This window comes from Lolium rigidum, chromosome 5 (assembly GCF_022539505.1).
Source record: "Lolium rigidum isolate FL_2022 chromosome 5, APGP_CSIRO_Lrig_0.1, whole genome shotgun sequence".
NCBI classification, from domain to species: Eukaryota; Viridiplantae; Streptophyta; class Magnoliopsida; order Poales; family Poaceae; genus Lolium; species Lolium rigidum.
The window spans coordinates 127,700,337-127,714,625 of record NC_061512.1 but is presented as its reverse complement, the minus strand read 5'-3'; positions in this window follow the sequence as shown (position 1 = coordinate 127,714,625).

Sequence of the window (14,289 nt, the reverse complement as noted above, 5' to 3'; positions counted from 1 at the left end):
CGCAAGATCAACTTTGCAACCCCCACAAACCAGCAACCGCTCGCAACTCCAAAGGACAATATGAAGAAAGCTGCGGAGATCCTGGCCAAAAAAGATGAGGAATCGACATCGCTCACCTCCGCACGCTTTTGGATTCAGCAATGAAGCAACAAAGCAAGGCAGACACTTCGTGCAGATTGGAATCCAACCCGGATCTATGTGTATCCACCACACAGAAGGACACCTCCGGAAGACAACATCGTGACGATGAATCGCGCACCGGATCCACGGAGCGCAGAAGGAGAACCAGAGAACATCCAAATCCGATCCCCGTACCCTCGAAAACACCTCCGACGGACCCAAGGAAGGGAAAGGATCCGATGTACACTGGTAGGGACAAGTACCGGAACCCGTCACCTCCGCTGCAGAACCCGCATCCTCCTCCGCCTCCTCGCCACCGTAGTCCAGCCGGAAACACCAGACCCCATGGGCTTGGTGGAATCAATATCCGCGACAACGTGGCTCCTCAGAGGAATCGGAACACGGAGCGTAAGCAGGAACCTCGTCGGAGTCCGAACGAAGAACGTGAGCCTGAGCCCCGCATAAGCCGAAATGAGGGAGGTGACCGCCATCACGGAGAAGGTAACCACCGAAGCCGGAGTCAACAGCGAGAAGGGCACGACGAATCTGAAGGTGGAAGCAAAAGTTCCCATAGGCCCCCTCGCAGATCTCCCTCCCCACCACCCAGTGGAGGAGGTGGAGGCGGAGGCGGAGGCCGGAGATCTCGCTCCCGTTCACGATCTCCCCGTAACGGCCCACGCGACGCAAGGGAACGTCTCAAACGAATACATATCTGAATACATTGGCCCAAAATGCTTTGGCAGGATGATCCGAGAGGAGCCAAATCCAAAAGGCTTGAACCCTAAGCTACCCGGAAATCTGAAGCACTATGATGGCAGCGAAAGGCCCGATACCTGGATCGAAGACTACTTCAATGCAGTCAGATTCGCTGGAGGGAACCAGAAAATAGCTTGCCGCATGCTTCAGTTGTACCTTATTGGTCCAGCTCGTACCTGGCTCAGCGACCTCCCGGAAAACTCCATCTTTTGCTGGTTTGACCTGAAGATCGCCTTCAAAAAACACTTCAGGGGCACCTACAAAAGACCTGCCACAACAAGCGACCTACAAGCGTGTATCCGGAGAAAAGGTGAAACTTCACAGAATTTCCTCACCCGATGGTTAGCAACCAGGAACGAGTGCGAGAATGTGGATACCCGCACACCTATGCACGCCTTCATAGGTGGCCTGCAGAGGGGAGGACTGCTCCAGCACAAGCTTACTTGCCTGATCAATGAAAACAATCTTACTTTGGACGACATGATCGGCATTGCAAGTACTCACACCGCCGCCGATGACGACGCAGGTGGTGAACTTACTGCCACAGCCATACCCCTGCACCAGCAAAACAAGAACCGTGATATTGTGGTGGCAGCAACATCAACAAGCGGAAGAATCCCCCCGATGACCAGAAGAGCGGCAGATCCGACATGGTTGCCATGGCGTTCCAACGCGGAGGTAAATGACGCGGAAGAGGCCACGGACGTGGAGGCGGAGCCGGCAGGGGCCAGCAGCGCACTGACGAGGTCACAGCTGCAGGGTTCCGCGCTCCCCAAACTTACGAAGAGTATAGGGACATGTTGTGCCTGGCCCACATGGATCCGCCTACTGGCAAGTCCTTGCATACTAACCGCAACTGCAAGTGGGTCAATGACCTAAAGGGCGACCCGGAAGCAGGATACAAGCGTGCCCGGAAGCACCGCCCACGCGGCAAAGGAGGCAAGGGCAAGAACAAGGAAAAGGATGAGGACGGTTCCGAGGCGATGGACGAGGAAGATGCTTCGCCGGATCCCAAAGAGGGCTCCGCAGCTAATAAGTCCAATCCCTTCGTCAAAAAGAGTGTCGGAGCTTACCACACCTTCCTCGGAAGTCCGACGGTGTGGGCTAATAAATCGGGCCTCCGGATCTTGAATGCTACAGTTCCGGCTGTGCCGCAGTACATCAAGTGGTCGGAAAGTCCCTGCACATTCGACAGGGTGGATCACCCGACCATCATCCCAAAAGAATGCTACGCCCTGGTTGTGAGTCCCCGCATAGATGGGTTTGACTTGTCCAAGTGCCTTATGGATGGTGGAGCCAGCCTGAATATCATGTACCTGGAGACTCTGGAGAAGATGCAGCTTACCAAGTAACAGCTCAAGCACAACACCACTGAGTTCCATGGTGTGGTTCCGGGTAAAAAAGCAAATTCTCTTGGCAGCATCAGACTTCTCGTAGCCTTCGGCGTTGTTAATAATTTCTGCGAAGAGATGATCACGTTTGAGGTTGTGCCCTTCAAGAACTCCTACCACGTCATATTTGGCAGGCCCACCTACCACAAGTTCCACGCAAGGGCATGCTACATCTACAACAAGCTAAAGATTTCGGGTCCTAACGGTATGATTACTGTATCCAAAGATTACAAGAAAGCTCGAGAGTGCGAGGTGGGCGAAGCCGCTTTTGCAGAATCTGTGATATCTGAAGAGGAGCTGCAAGGCTACAGAGCCACGGTGGATCCAAAGGAGATGCATACCACCAAGAAGCAGATCTTCGAACAGAAAAACTCGTTCAAGGCCGCGATAGACACCAAGAAGGTCGATCTCAAGGTAGGAGATAGTTCCAAGCATGTGTCGGTCGGAGCCAGCCTGGACCCCAAATAGGAAGAGGCACTCGTTGAGTTCTGATACGCATACAGCACGCTGACACGCGTACAGCACGGGACCGTTGGGAACCCCAAGTGGAAGGTGTGATGCGTACAGCAGTAAGTTTCCCTCAGTTAGAAACCAAGGTTTATCGAACCAGTAGGAGTCAAGAAGCACGTTGAAGGTTGATGGCGGCGAGATGTAGTGCGGCGCAACACCAGGGATTCCGGCGCCAACGTGGAACCTGCACAACACAAACCAAGTACTTTGCCCCAACGAAACAGTGAGGTTGTCAATCTCACCGGCTTCCTGTAACAAAGGATTAGATGTATAGTGTGGATGATGATTATTTGCAGAGAACAGTAGAACAGTTGCAGTAGATTGTATTTCAGGTGTAAAGAATTGGACCGGGGTCCACAGTTCACTAGTGGTGTCTCTCCCATAAGATAAATAGCATGTTGGGTGAACAAATTACGGTTGGGCAATTGACAAATAAAGAGGGCATGACCATGCACATACATATTATGATGAGTATAGTGAGATTTAATTGGGCATTACGACAAAGTACATAGACCGCTATCCAGCATGCATCTATGCCTAAAAAGTCCACCTTCGAGGTTATCATCCGAACCCCCTCCAGTATTAAGTTGCTAACAACAGACAATTGCATTAAGTATTGCGCGTAATGTAAACAATAACTACATCCTCGGACATAGCATCAATGTTTTATCCCTAGTGGCAACAACACATCCATAACCTTAGAGGTTTCTCTCACTCCCCCAGATTCACGGAGACATGAACCCACTATCGAGCATAAATACTCCCTCTTGGAGTTACTAGCATCAACTTGGCCAGAGCATCTACTAGTAACGGAGAGCATGCAAGATCATAAACAACACATAGATATAAATTGATAATCAACATAACATGGTATTCTCTATTCATCGGATCCCAACAAACACAACATATAGCATTACAGATAGATGATCTTGATCATGTTCGGCAGCTCACAAGACCCGACAATTAAGCATAATGAGGAGAAGACAACCATCTAGCTACTGCTATGGACCCATAGTCCAGGGGTGAACTACTCACTCATCACTCCGGAGGCGACCATGGCGGTGTAGAGTCCTCCGGGAGATGAATCCCCTCTCCGGCAGAGGTGCCGGAGGCGATCTCCTGAATCCCCCGAGATGGGATTGGCGGCGGCGGCGTCTCTGGAAGGTTTTCCGTATCGTGGCTCTCGGTACTGGGGGTTTCGCGACGAAGGCTATTTGTAGGCGGAAGGGCAGGTCAGGGGGCCACACGAGGGGCCCAGAAGACAGGTCGGCGCGGCCAAGACCTGGGCCGCGCCGCCCTGCCTCCTGGCCACCTCGTGGCCCCACTTTGTTGACTCTTCGGTCTTCTGGAAGCTTCGTGTGAAAATAGGCCCCTGGGCGTTGATTTCGTCCAATTCCGAGAATATTTCCTTACTAGGATTTCGGAAACCAAAAACAGCAGAAAACAGCAACTGGCTCTTCGGCATCTCGTTAATAGGTTAGTTCCGGAAAATGCATAAATATGACATAAAGTATGCATAAAACATGTAGATATCATCAATAATGTGGCATGGAACATAAGAAATTATCGATACGTCGGAGACGTATCACACGCGTCCGTTGGGAACCCCAAGAGGAAGGTGTGATGCCTACATCGGCAAGTTTTCCCTTAGTAAGAAACCAAGGTTTATCGAACCAGTAGGAGCCAAGAAGCACGTTGAAGGTTGATGGCGGCGATATGTAGTGCGGCGCAACACCAGGGATTCCGGCGCCAACGTGGAACCTGCACAACACAACCAAAGTACTTTGCCCCAACGAAACGACGAGGTTGTCAATCTCACCGGCTTGTCTGTAACAAAGGATTAGATGTATAGTATGGATGATGATTGTTTGCGAGAAAACGAGTAGAACAAGTATTGCAGTAGATTGTATTCGATGTAAAAGAATGGACCGGGGTCCACAGTTCACTAGAGGTGTCTCTCCCATAAGATAAATAGCATGTTGGGTGAACAAGTTACGGTTGGGCAATTGACAAATAGAGAGGGCATGACCATGCACATACATGATATGATGAGTATAGTGAGATTTAATTGGGCATTACGACAAAGTACATAGACCGCTATCCGAGCATGCATCTATGCCTAAAAAGTCCACCTTCAGAGTTATCATCCGAACCCCTTTCGGTATTAAGTTGCAAACAACGAGACAATTGCATTAAGTATGGTGCGTAATGTAATCAATAACTACATCCTCGGACATAGCATCAATGTTTTATCCCTAGTGGCAACAAGCACATCCACAACCTTAGAACTTTCCGTCACTCGTCCCAGATTTAATGGAGGCATGAACCCACTATCGAGCATAAATACTCCCTCTTGGAGTTAAGAGTAAAAACTTGGCCGGAGCCTCTACTAATAACGGAGAGCATGCAAGATCATAAACAACACATAGGTAATAGATTGATAATCAACATAACATAGTATTCTCTATCCATCGGATCCCAACAAACACAACATATAGCATTACAGATAGATGATCTTGATCATGTTAGGCAGCTCACAAGACCCAACAATGAAGCATAATGAGGAGAAGACAACCATCTAGCTACTGCTATGGACCCATAGTCTAGGGGTGAACTACTCACTCATCACTCCGGAGGCGACCATGGCGGTGAAGAGTCCTCCGGGAGATGATTCCCCTCTCCGGGCGAGGTGCCGGAGGCGATCTCCTGAATCCCCCGAGATGGGATTGGCGGCGGCGGCGGCGTCGTCTCTGGAAGGTTTTACGTATCGTGGCTCTCGGTACTGGGGGTTTCGCGACGAAGACTATATGTAGGCGGAAGGGCAGGTCAGGAGGCGTCACGGGGGCCCCACACGCTAGGGCCGCGCCGCCCTAGTGTGGCGGCGCCCCGTGGCCCCACTTCGTCTTCCCTTCGGTCTTCCGGAAGCTTCGTGTGAAAATAGGCCCCGGGCGTTGATTTCGTCCAATTCCGAGAATATTTCCTTACTAGGATTTCGAAACCAAAAACGAGAAAACAACGAATCGGCTCTTCGGCATCTCGTTAATAGGTTAGTGCCGGAAAATGCATAAATATGACATAAAGTATGCATAAAACATGTAGATATCATCAATAATGTGGCATGGAACATAAGAAATTATCGATACGTCGGAGACGTATCAAGTTCCTCCGAGCTAACATGGATATCTTTGCATGGAAACCTGCTGACATGTCCGGAGTACCAAGGGAACTCACCGAGCACTACCTCAACATAAATCTGGGTGCCAAACCAGTGAAGCAAGCTATGCGACGCTTTGGAGATAAGAAGCGTCACGCCATAGGGATGGAATTAGCAAAGTTACTAGAGGCAGGTTTTGTAGTAGAAGTTATCCATACTGATTGGGTCGCAAACCCCGTCCTTGTACCTAAAAAAACCTGAAATACTAAGAATATGCATCGATTACTCCGGCTTGAATAAGCATTGTCCAAAGGATCCGTTCCCCTTATCGCGCATTGACCAAGTCATTGATTCGACTGCAGGGGCGGAACTTATGTGTTTTCTTGACGCATATTCCGGGTATCACTAGATCCGGATGAAGAAGTCCGACCAAAAGGTGACCTCGTTCATCACACCGTTTGGCACTTACTGCTACGTTACCATGCCTTTTGGTTTGAAAAATGCAGGTGCCACCTACCAGCGTACGATGCAACAGTGCTTGAAGGACTAGATTGGTTGGAACGTACACGCATACGTCGATGACATCGCGGTTATGACCCGGAAAGGATCCGATCTGATCATCGACCTCACAGAAACCTTTGAAAATCTCCGACGGTACAAGATGATGTTGAATCCGCTAAAGTGCATCTTTGGCGTTCCAGCCGGAAAACTCCTTGGCTTCATCGTGTCTCACAGAGGCATCGAAGTAAACCCGGAGAAAATCAAGGCAATCATGTGCATCAAAAGGCCAACTTGTCTCAAAGATGTGCAACGACTAACTGGTTGCGTTGACGCAATTAGTAGGTTTGTTAGCCGTCTTGGCGAGTAGGCACTACCTCTTTACAAACTTCTGAAGAAAACAGACAAGTTTGTTTGGGACGACGCAGCAGATGCAACACTTCGGGGGTTGAAGGACATACTTACTTCCCCACCTATCTTGGCAGCTCCGGATGAGTCAGAGCCTATGCTCCTCTATCTGGCAGCTCCGGATGAGTCAGAGCCTATGCTCCTCTATCTGGCAGCCTCCAACAAGGTCATCAGTCTTGTTATCGTGGTGGAGCGAAAGGAAGAAGGTCATGAATACGGAGTCCAAAGGCCAGTCTATTTCATTAGCGAGGTACTGACGGAATCAAAACAACGATACCCTCACTTTCAGAAGCTAGCCAACAGCGTGTTCCTAGGCAGCCAGAAGCTGAGACACTACTTCCAAGAGCATCCCATGACAGTTCTGAGCAAAGCTCCATTGTCAACCATTCTTAACAACTCAGACGCAACAGGACGCATAGAAAAATGGGGCATAGAACTATCTGCCTTCGACATCAATTACAAAGCCAGAACCTCAATCAAGTCCCAAATATTGGCGGATTTTGTCACTGATTGGACCGAGGCTCCGGATGGCGAACCCGATCCGGAACCCGAAACTTGGGTCATGCACTTTGACGGATCGAAGCAACATTAAGGTTCGGGGGCTAGTGTTACACTGAAATCCCCCACAGGAGAAGAACTGCAGTACGTCCTGCAGATTTACTTTGAAGCAACAAATAACATGGCGGAATACGAGGCTCTACTACACGGCATGCACATCACTAAGGAAATGGGATCAAACACATCATATGCTGTGGAGATTCCGACTTGGTGGCACAACAAGTAGCCGGAACCTGGAACGCCAGAAACTCCATCATGACGGCTTACAGAGACGAAGTTGATGAGATCGCCAAGTGCTTCCTCGGATATGAAGTCAAGTACGTCAGGAGAGATGATAACACAATGGCAGATATGTTGTCCAAGCTCGGTTCCGGCAGGAAACCCATTCCGTCCGGAATTTTCCTTGAGCATCTACGGATACCCTCGGTGAAGGGCGCTAACCCGGAAAATCCAAAGGTGGCAGTGTCTCCGGCTAAGGAGGTGATGGTAGTCACTCCGGCTTGGACCAAACCTTTACTGGATTACCTCATTGACCGTAAAAAGTTGCCGAAGGATGATGTCCTCGCACGACAGGTCGTCAGACGAGCAGGATCCTACACAATAGTTGATGGACAGCTCTACAAATGAAGCGCAAACGGGGTATTTCTGAAGTGCGTCTCAAATCAAGATGGCATCGAAATCCTCAGAGAGATCCATGCAGGTGATTGCGGGCATCATGCCGCTCCCAGATCCCTTGTTGGAAAAGCTTTCCGGCAAGGTTTTTCCTGGCTCACAGCAAAACAAGTGTTGGAGATATGCCCAAGAGGCAATAATAAAAGTGGTTATTATATATCTTTATGTTTATGATGAATGTTTATATACCATGCTATAATTGTATTAACCGAAACATTGATACATGTGTGTTATGTAAACAACAAAGAGTCCCTAGTATGCCTCTTAACTAGCTTGTTGATTAATAGATGATTAGTTTCATAATCATGAACATTGGATGTTATTAATAACAAGGTTATATCATTATATGAATGATGTAATGGACACACCCAATTAAGCGTAGCATAAGATCACGTCATTAAGTTATTTGCTATAAGCTTTCGATACATAGTTACCTAGTCCTTTCGACCATGAGATCATGTAAATCACTTATACCGGAAAGGTACTTTGATTACATCAAACGCCACTGCATAAATGGGTGGCTATAAAGGTGGGATTAAGTATCCGGAAAGTATGAGTTGAGGCATATGGATCAACAGTGGGATTTGTCCATCCCGATGACGGATAGATATACCCTGGGCCCTCTCGGTGGAATGTCGTCTAATGTCTTGCAAGCATATGAATAAGTTCATAAGAGACCACATACCACGGTACGAGTAAAGAGTACTTGTCGAGAGACGAGGTTGAACAAGGTATAGAGTGATACCGATGATCAAACCTCGGACAAGTAAAATATCGCGTGACAAAGGGAATTGGTATCGTATGTGAATGGTTCATTCGATCACTAAGTCATCGTTGAATATGTGGGAGCCATTATGGATCTCCAGATCCCGCTATTGGTTATTGGTCGGAGAGAGTTCTCACCCATGTCCACATAGTTCGCGAACCGTAGGGTGACACACTTAAGGTTTGATGTTGTAATAGTAGAACTTGAATATGGAATGGAGTTCGAAGTTTTGTTAGAAGTCTCGGATGGGATCCCGGACATCACGAGGAGTTCCGGAATGGTCCGGAGAATAAGATTCATATATAGGAAGTCATTTTATAAGTTTGAAAATGATCCGGTGATTTTATGGAAGGTTCTAGAAGGTTCTAGAAAAGTCCGGAAGGAATCACTAAGGAAGGAGGAGTCCCGGAGGGACTCCACCTCCCATGGCCGGCCAACCCTAGAGGGGGAAGTCCAAGGTGGACTCCACCAAGGGGGCCGGCCACCCCCCCTCATGGAAGGGTGGGAATCCCACTTGAGGTGGGAGTCCCACCTTGGGTAGGTTTCCCTACACATGGAAGGTCTTGGGTTGGGGTCTTATTCGAAGACTTGTAGTCCAACACTTGGGGGTTCCACCTATATAATGAGGAGCAAGGGGAGGGGGCCGGCCACACCAAAGCCATTGTGGCCGCACCCCCTCATAGTGGCCGGCCACCTCCCCCTCTCCCAAACCCTAGCCGCCCCCCTCTCCTCCACCTCTCCCGCAACGCTTAGCGAAGCTCCGCCGGAGATCTCTATCGCCACCGCCACCACGCCGTCGTGCTGCCGGATTCAAGGAGGAGCTACTACTTCCGCTGCCCGCTGGAACGGGGAGAAGGACGTCGTCTTCATCAACACCGAACGTGTGACCGAGTACGGAGGTGCTGCCCGATTGTGGCACCGTCAAGATCTTCTACGCGCTTTTGCAAGCGGCAAGTGATCGTCTACCGCAGCAACAAGAACCTCGTCTTGTAGGCTTTGGAAATCTTCAAGGGTGAGTCTCGATCATCCCCTCGTTGCTACCGTCTTCTAGATTGCATCTTGGCTTGGATTGCGTTCTCGCGGTAAGAAATTTTTTGTTTCTATGCAACGAATCCCTACAGTGGTATCAGAGCCGTGTCTATGCATAGATGGTTGCACGAGTAGAACACAATGGTTTTGTGGGCGTTGATGCTTATGTTGTCTTTAGTTTGAGTACTTTGCATCTTTGTGGCATAGTGGGATGAAGCGGCTCAAGCTAACTTTACATGACCGCGTTCATGAGACTTGCTCCTCGTTCGACATGCAACTTGTATTGCATAAGAGACTTTGCGGGTGTCTGTCTCTCCTACTATAGTGAAGATTCAATTTACTCTTCTATTGACAACACTAGTATCACCGTTGTGGTTCATGTTCGTAGGTAGATTAGATCTCACTCGAAAACCCTAAACCACGTAAAATATGCAAACCAAATTAGAGACGTCTAACTTGTTTTTGCAGGGTTTGGTGATGTGATATGGCCATAATGTGATGATGAATTTGTATGAGATGATCATTATTGTATTGTGGCAACCAGCAGGAGCCTTATGGTTGTCTTTAAATTTTATGTTGAGTAGTATTTCAAAGTAGTTGTAATAGTTGCTACATGAGGTGAACAACCATGAAGAGGGCGCCATGGACCTTGACGCTATGCCGACAATGATGGAGATCATGCCCGTTGATGATGGAGATCATGTCCGTGCTTTGAAGATGAAGATCAAAGGCGCAAAGACAAAAGGGCCATATCATATCACATATGAACTGCTTGTGATGTTAATCCTTTTATGCATCTTATTTTGCTTAGATCGCGACGGTAGCATTATAAGAGGATCCCTCACTAAAATATCAAGATAATAAAGTGTTCATCCTTAGTAGCACCGTTGCCAAGACTTGTCGTATTGAAGCATCTCGTGATGATCGGGTGTGATAGAATCAACAAGTGCATACAACGGGTGCAAGCCAGTTTTGCACATGCGGATACTAAGGTGGCCTTGACGAGCCTAGCATGTACAGACATGGTCTCGGAACACGTGATACCGAAAGGTAGAGCATGAATCATATGATTGATATGATGAACACTTTGAGTGTTCGCCATTGAAATTACATCTTGTCTCGTGATGATCGGACTTAGGTGTGGTGGATTTGGTTCGTGTGATCACTAAGACAATTCGAGGGATATTGTTTTGAGTGGGAGTTCACCTAGATTTTAATTTTGTTGAATTAAAATTTGAACTCAATTTGTCGTAAACTTAGTCTAAACTATTGCAAATATATGTTGTAGATATGGCGTCCCCAATCAATTTTAACCAGTTCCTAGAGAAAGAAAAGCTTAAGAGCAACGGTAGCAACTTCACCGACTGGTTCCGTCATGTGAGGATTTTCCTCGCCGGTGGAAACTCGCAATATGTGCTTGATGCACCGCTAGGTGACCCTCCTGCAGAACCGAAACCGATGAAGTAAAGAATGTTTACGAGACTCGGAAAACTCGGTACTCTCAAGTTCAGTGTGCCATCCTATGTAGTCTGGAAGCCGATCTTCAAAAATGTTTTGAGCACCACGATCCTCATGAGTTGGTCAATGAGCTGAAAGCTATTTTTGAGACTCATGCGGCCATGGAATGCTATGAAGCATCGAAACACTTCTTCAGCTGCATGATGGAAGAAGGCAGCTCCGTTAGTGAGCACATGCTCATCATGATTGGGCATGCGAAGAAACTCAGTGATTTGGGAATAGTGATTCCTAACAGACTGGGGATTAATCGTATCCTTCAATCACTGCCACCTAGTTACAAGAACTTTGTGATGGACTACAATATGCAGAACATGAACAAAGAGTTACCTGAACTCTTCGCCATGCTAAAATCTGCTGAGATTGAGATCAAGAAAGAGCACCAAGTGTTGATGGTCAACAAGACCACCAGTTTCAAGAAACGAGGGCAAGTCTAAGGGAAAATTCAAGAAGGGTGGCAAGAAAGCTGCCACGCCTCTCGTGAAACCTAAGAATGGCCCTAAGCCCGATGCTCGAGTGCTATTACTCGCAAGGAGAAGGGACACCGGAAGCGTAATTGCTCCAAGTATCCGGCTGATCCGAAGAGCGGCCTTGTCAAGAAGAAGAAAGAAGGTATATCCGATATACATGTTATAGATGTTTATCTCACTCGGTTCTCGTACTAGTACCGGGTATTTGATACTAGTTCGGTTGCTCATATTTGTAACTCGAAACGGGAACTAAAGAATAAACGAAGACTATTGAAGGATGAAGTGACGATGCGCGTTGGAAACGGATCCAAAGTCGATGTGATCGCTGTCGGCACACTTCCTCTACATCTACCTTCGGGATTAGTTTTAAGCCTTAATAATTGTTATTTTGTACCCGCATTGAGCATGAACATTATATCTGGATCTTGTTTAATGCAAGACGGTTATTCATTCAAGTCTGAGAATAATGGTTGTTCTATTTTTATGAATAATATCTTTTATGGTCGAGCACCTGAAAAGAATGGCTTATTTCTGTTAGATCTCGATAGTAGTGATACACATATACATAACGTTGATGCTAAGCGAATTAAATTGAATGATAATTCTACTTATATGTGGCACTGGTCGTCTTGGTCATATTGGAGTGAAACACATGAAGAAACTCCATACCGATGGATTACTTGAATCACTTGACTTTGAGTCACTTGATAGATGCGAAGCATGTCTGATGGGAAAAATGACTAAGACTCCATTCTCTGGTATGATGGAGCGAGCTACAGACTTATTGGAAATCATACATACCGATGTGTGCGGACCAATGAGTGTAGCATCGCGCGGTGATTATCGTTATGTTCTAACCTTCACAGATGATCTGAGTAGATATGGGTATATCTATTTCATGAAACATAAATCCAAAACTTTCGAGAAGTTTAAGGAATTCCAAAGTGAAGTAGAAAATCAACGTAACAAGAAGATTAAATTTCTACGATCTGATCACTTATACCGGAAAGGTACTTTGATTACATCAAACGCCACTGCATAAATGGGTGGCTATAAAGGTGGGATTAAGTATCCGGAAAGTATGAGTTGAGGCATATGGATCAACAGTGGGATTTGTCCATCCCGATGATGGATAGATATACTCGGGCCCTCTCGGTGGAATGTCGTCTAATGTCTTGCAAGCATATGAATAAGTTCATAAGAGACCACATACCACGGTACGAGTAAAGAGTACTTGTCAGGAGACGAGGTTGAACAAGGTATAGAGTGATACCGATGATCAAACCTCGGACAAGTAAAATATCGCGTGACAAAGGGAATTGGTATCGTATGTGAATGGTTCATTCGATCACTAAGTCATCATTGAATATGTGGGAGCCATTATGGATCTCCAGATCCCGCTATTGGTTATTGGTCGGAGAGAGTTCTCACCCATGTCCACATAGTCCGCGAACCGTAGGGTGACACACTTAAGGTTTGATGTTGTAATAGTAGAACTTGAATATGGAATGGAGTTCGAAGTTTTGTTCGAAGTCTCGGATGGGATCCCGGACATCACGAGGAGTTCCGGAATTGTCCGGAGAATAAGATTCATATATAGGAAGTCATTTTATAAGTTTGAAAATGATCCGGTGATTTTATGGAAGGTTCTAGAAGGTTCTAGAAAAGTCCGGAAGGAATCACTAAGGAAGGAGGAGTCCCGGAGGGACTCCACCTCCCATGGCCGGCCAACCCTAGAGGGGGGAGTCCAAGGTGGACTCCACCAAGGGGGCCGGCCACCCCCCCTTATGGAAGGGTGGGAATCCCACTTGAGGTGGGAGTCCCACCTTGGGTAGGTTTCCCTACACATGGAAGGTTTTGGGTTGGGGTCTTATTCGAAGACTTGTAGTCCAACACTTGGGGGTTCCACCTATATAATGAGGAGCAAGGGGAGGGGGCCGGCCACACCAAAGCCATTGTGGCCGCACCCCCTCATAGTGGCCGGCCACCTCCCCCTCTTCCAAACCCTAGCCGCCCACCTCTCCTCCACCTCTCCCGCAACGCTTAGCGAAGCTCCGCCGGAGATCTCCATCGCCACCGCCACCACACCGTCGTGCTGCCGGATTCAAGGAGGAGCTACTACTTCCGCTGCCCGCTAGAACAGGGAGAAGGACGTCGTCTTCATCAACACCGAACATGTGACCGAGTATGGAGGTGCTGCCCGATTGTGGCACCGTCAAGATCTTCTACGCGCTTTTGCAAGCGGCAAGTGATCGTCTACCGCAGCAACAAGAACCTCATCTTGTAGGCTTTGGAAATCTTCAAGGGTGAGTCTCGATCATCCCCTCGTTGCTACCGTCTTCTAGATTGCATCTTGGCTTGGATTGCGTTCTCGCGGTAGGATATTTTTGTTTTCTATGCAACGAATCCCTACAACAAGATGCTGAGAAAATTGTGAAAACC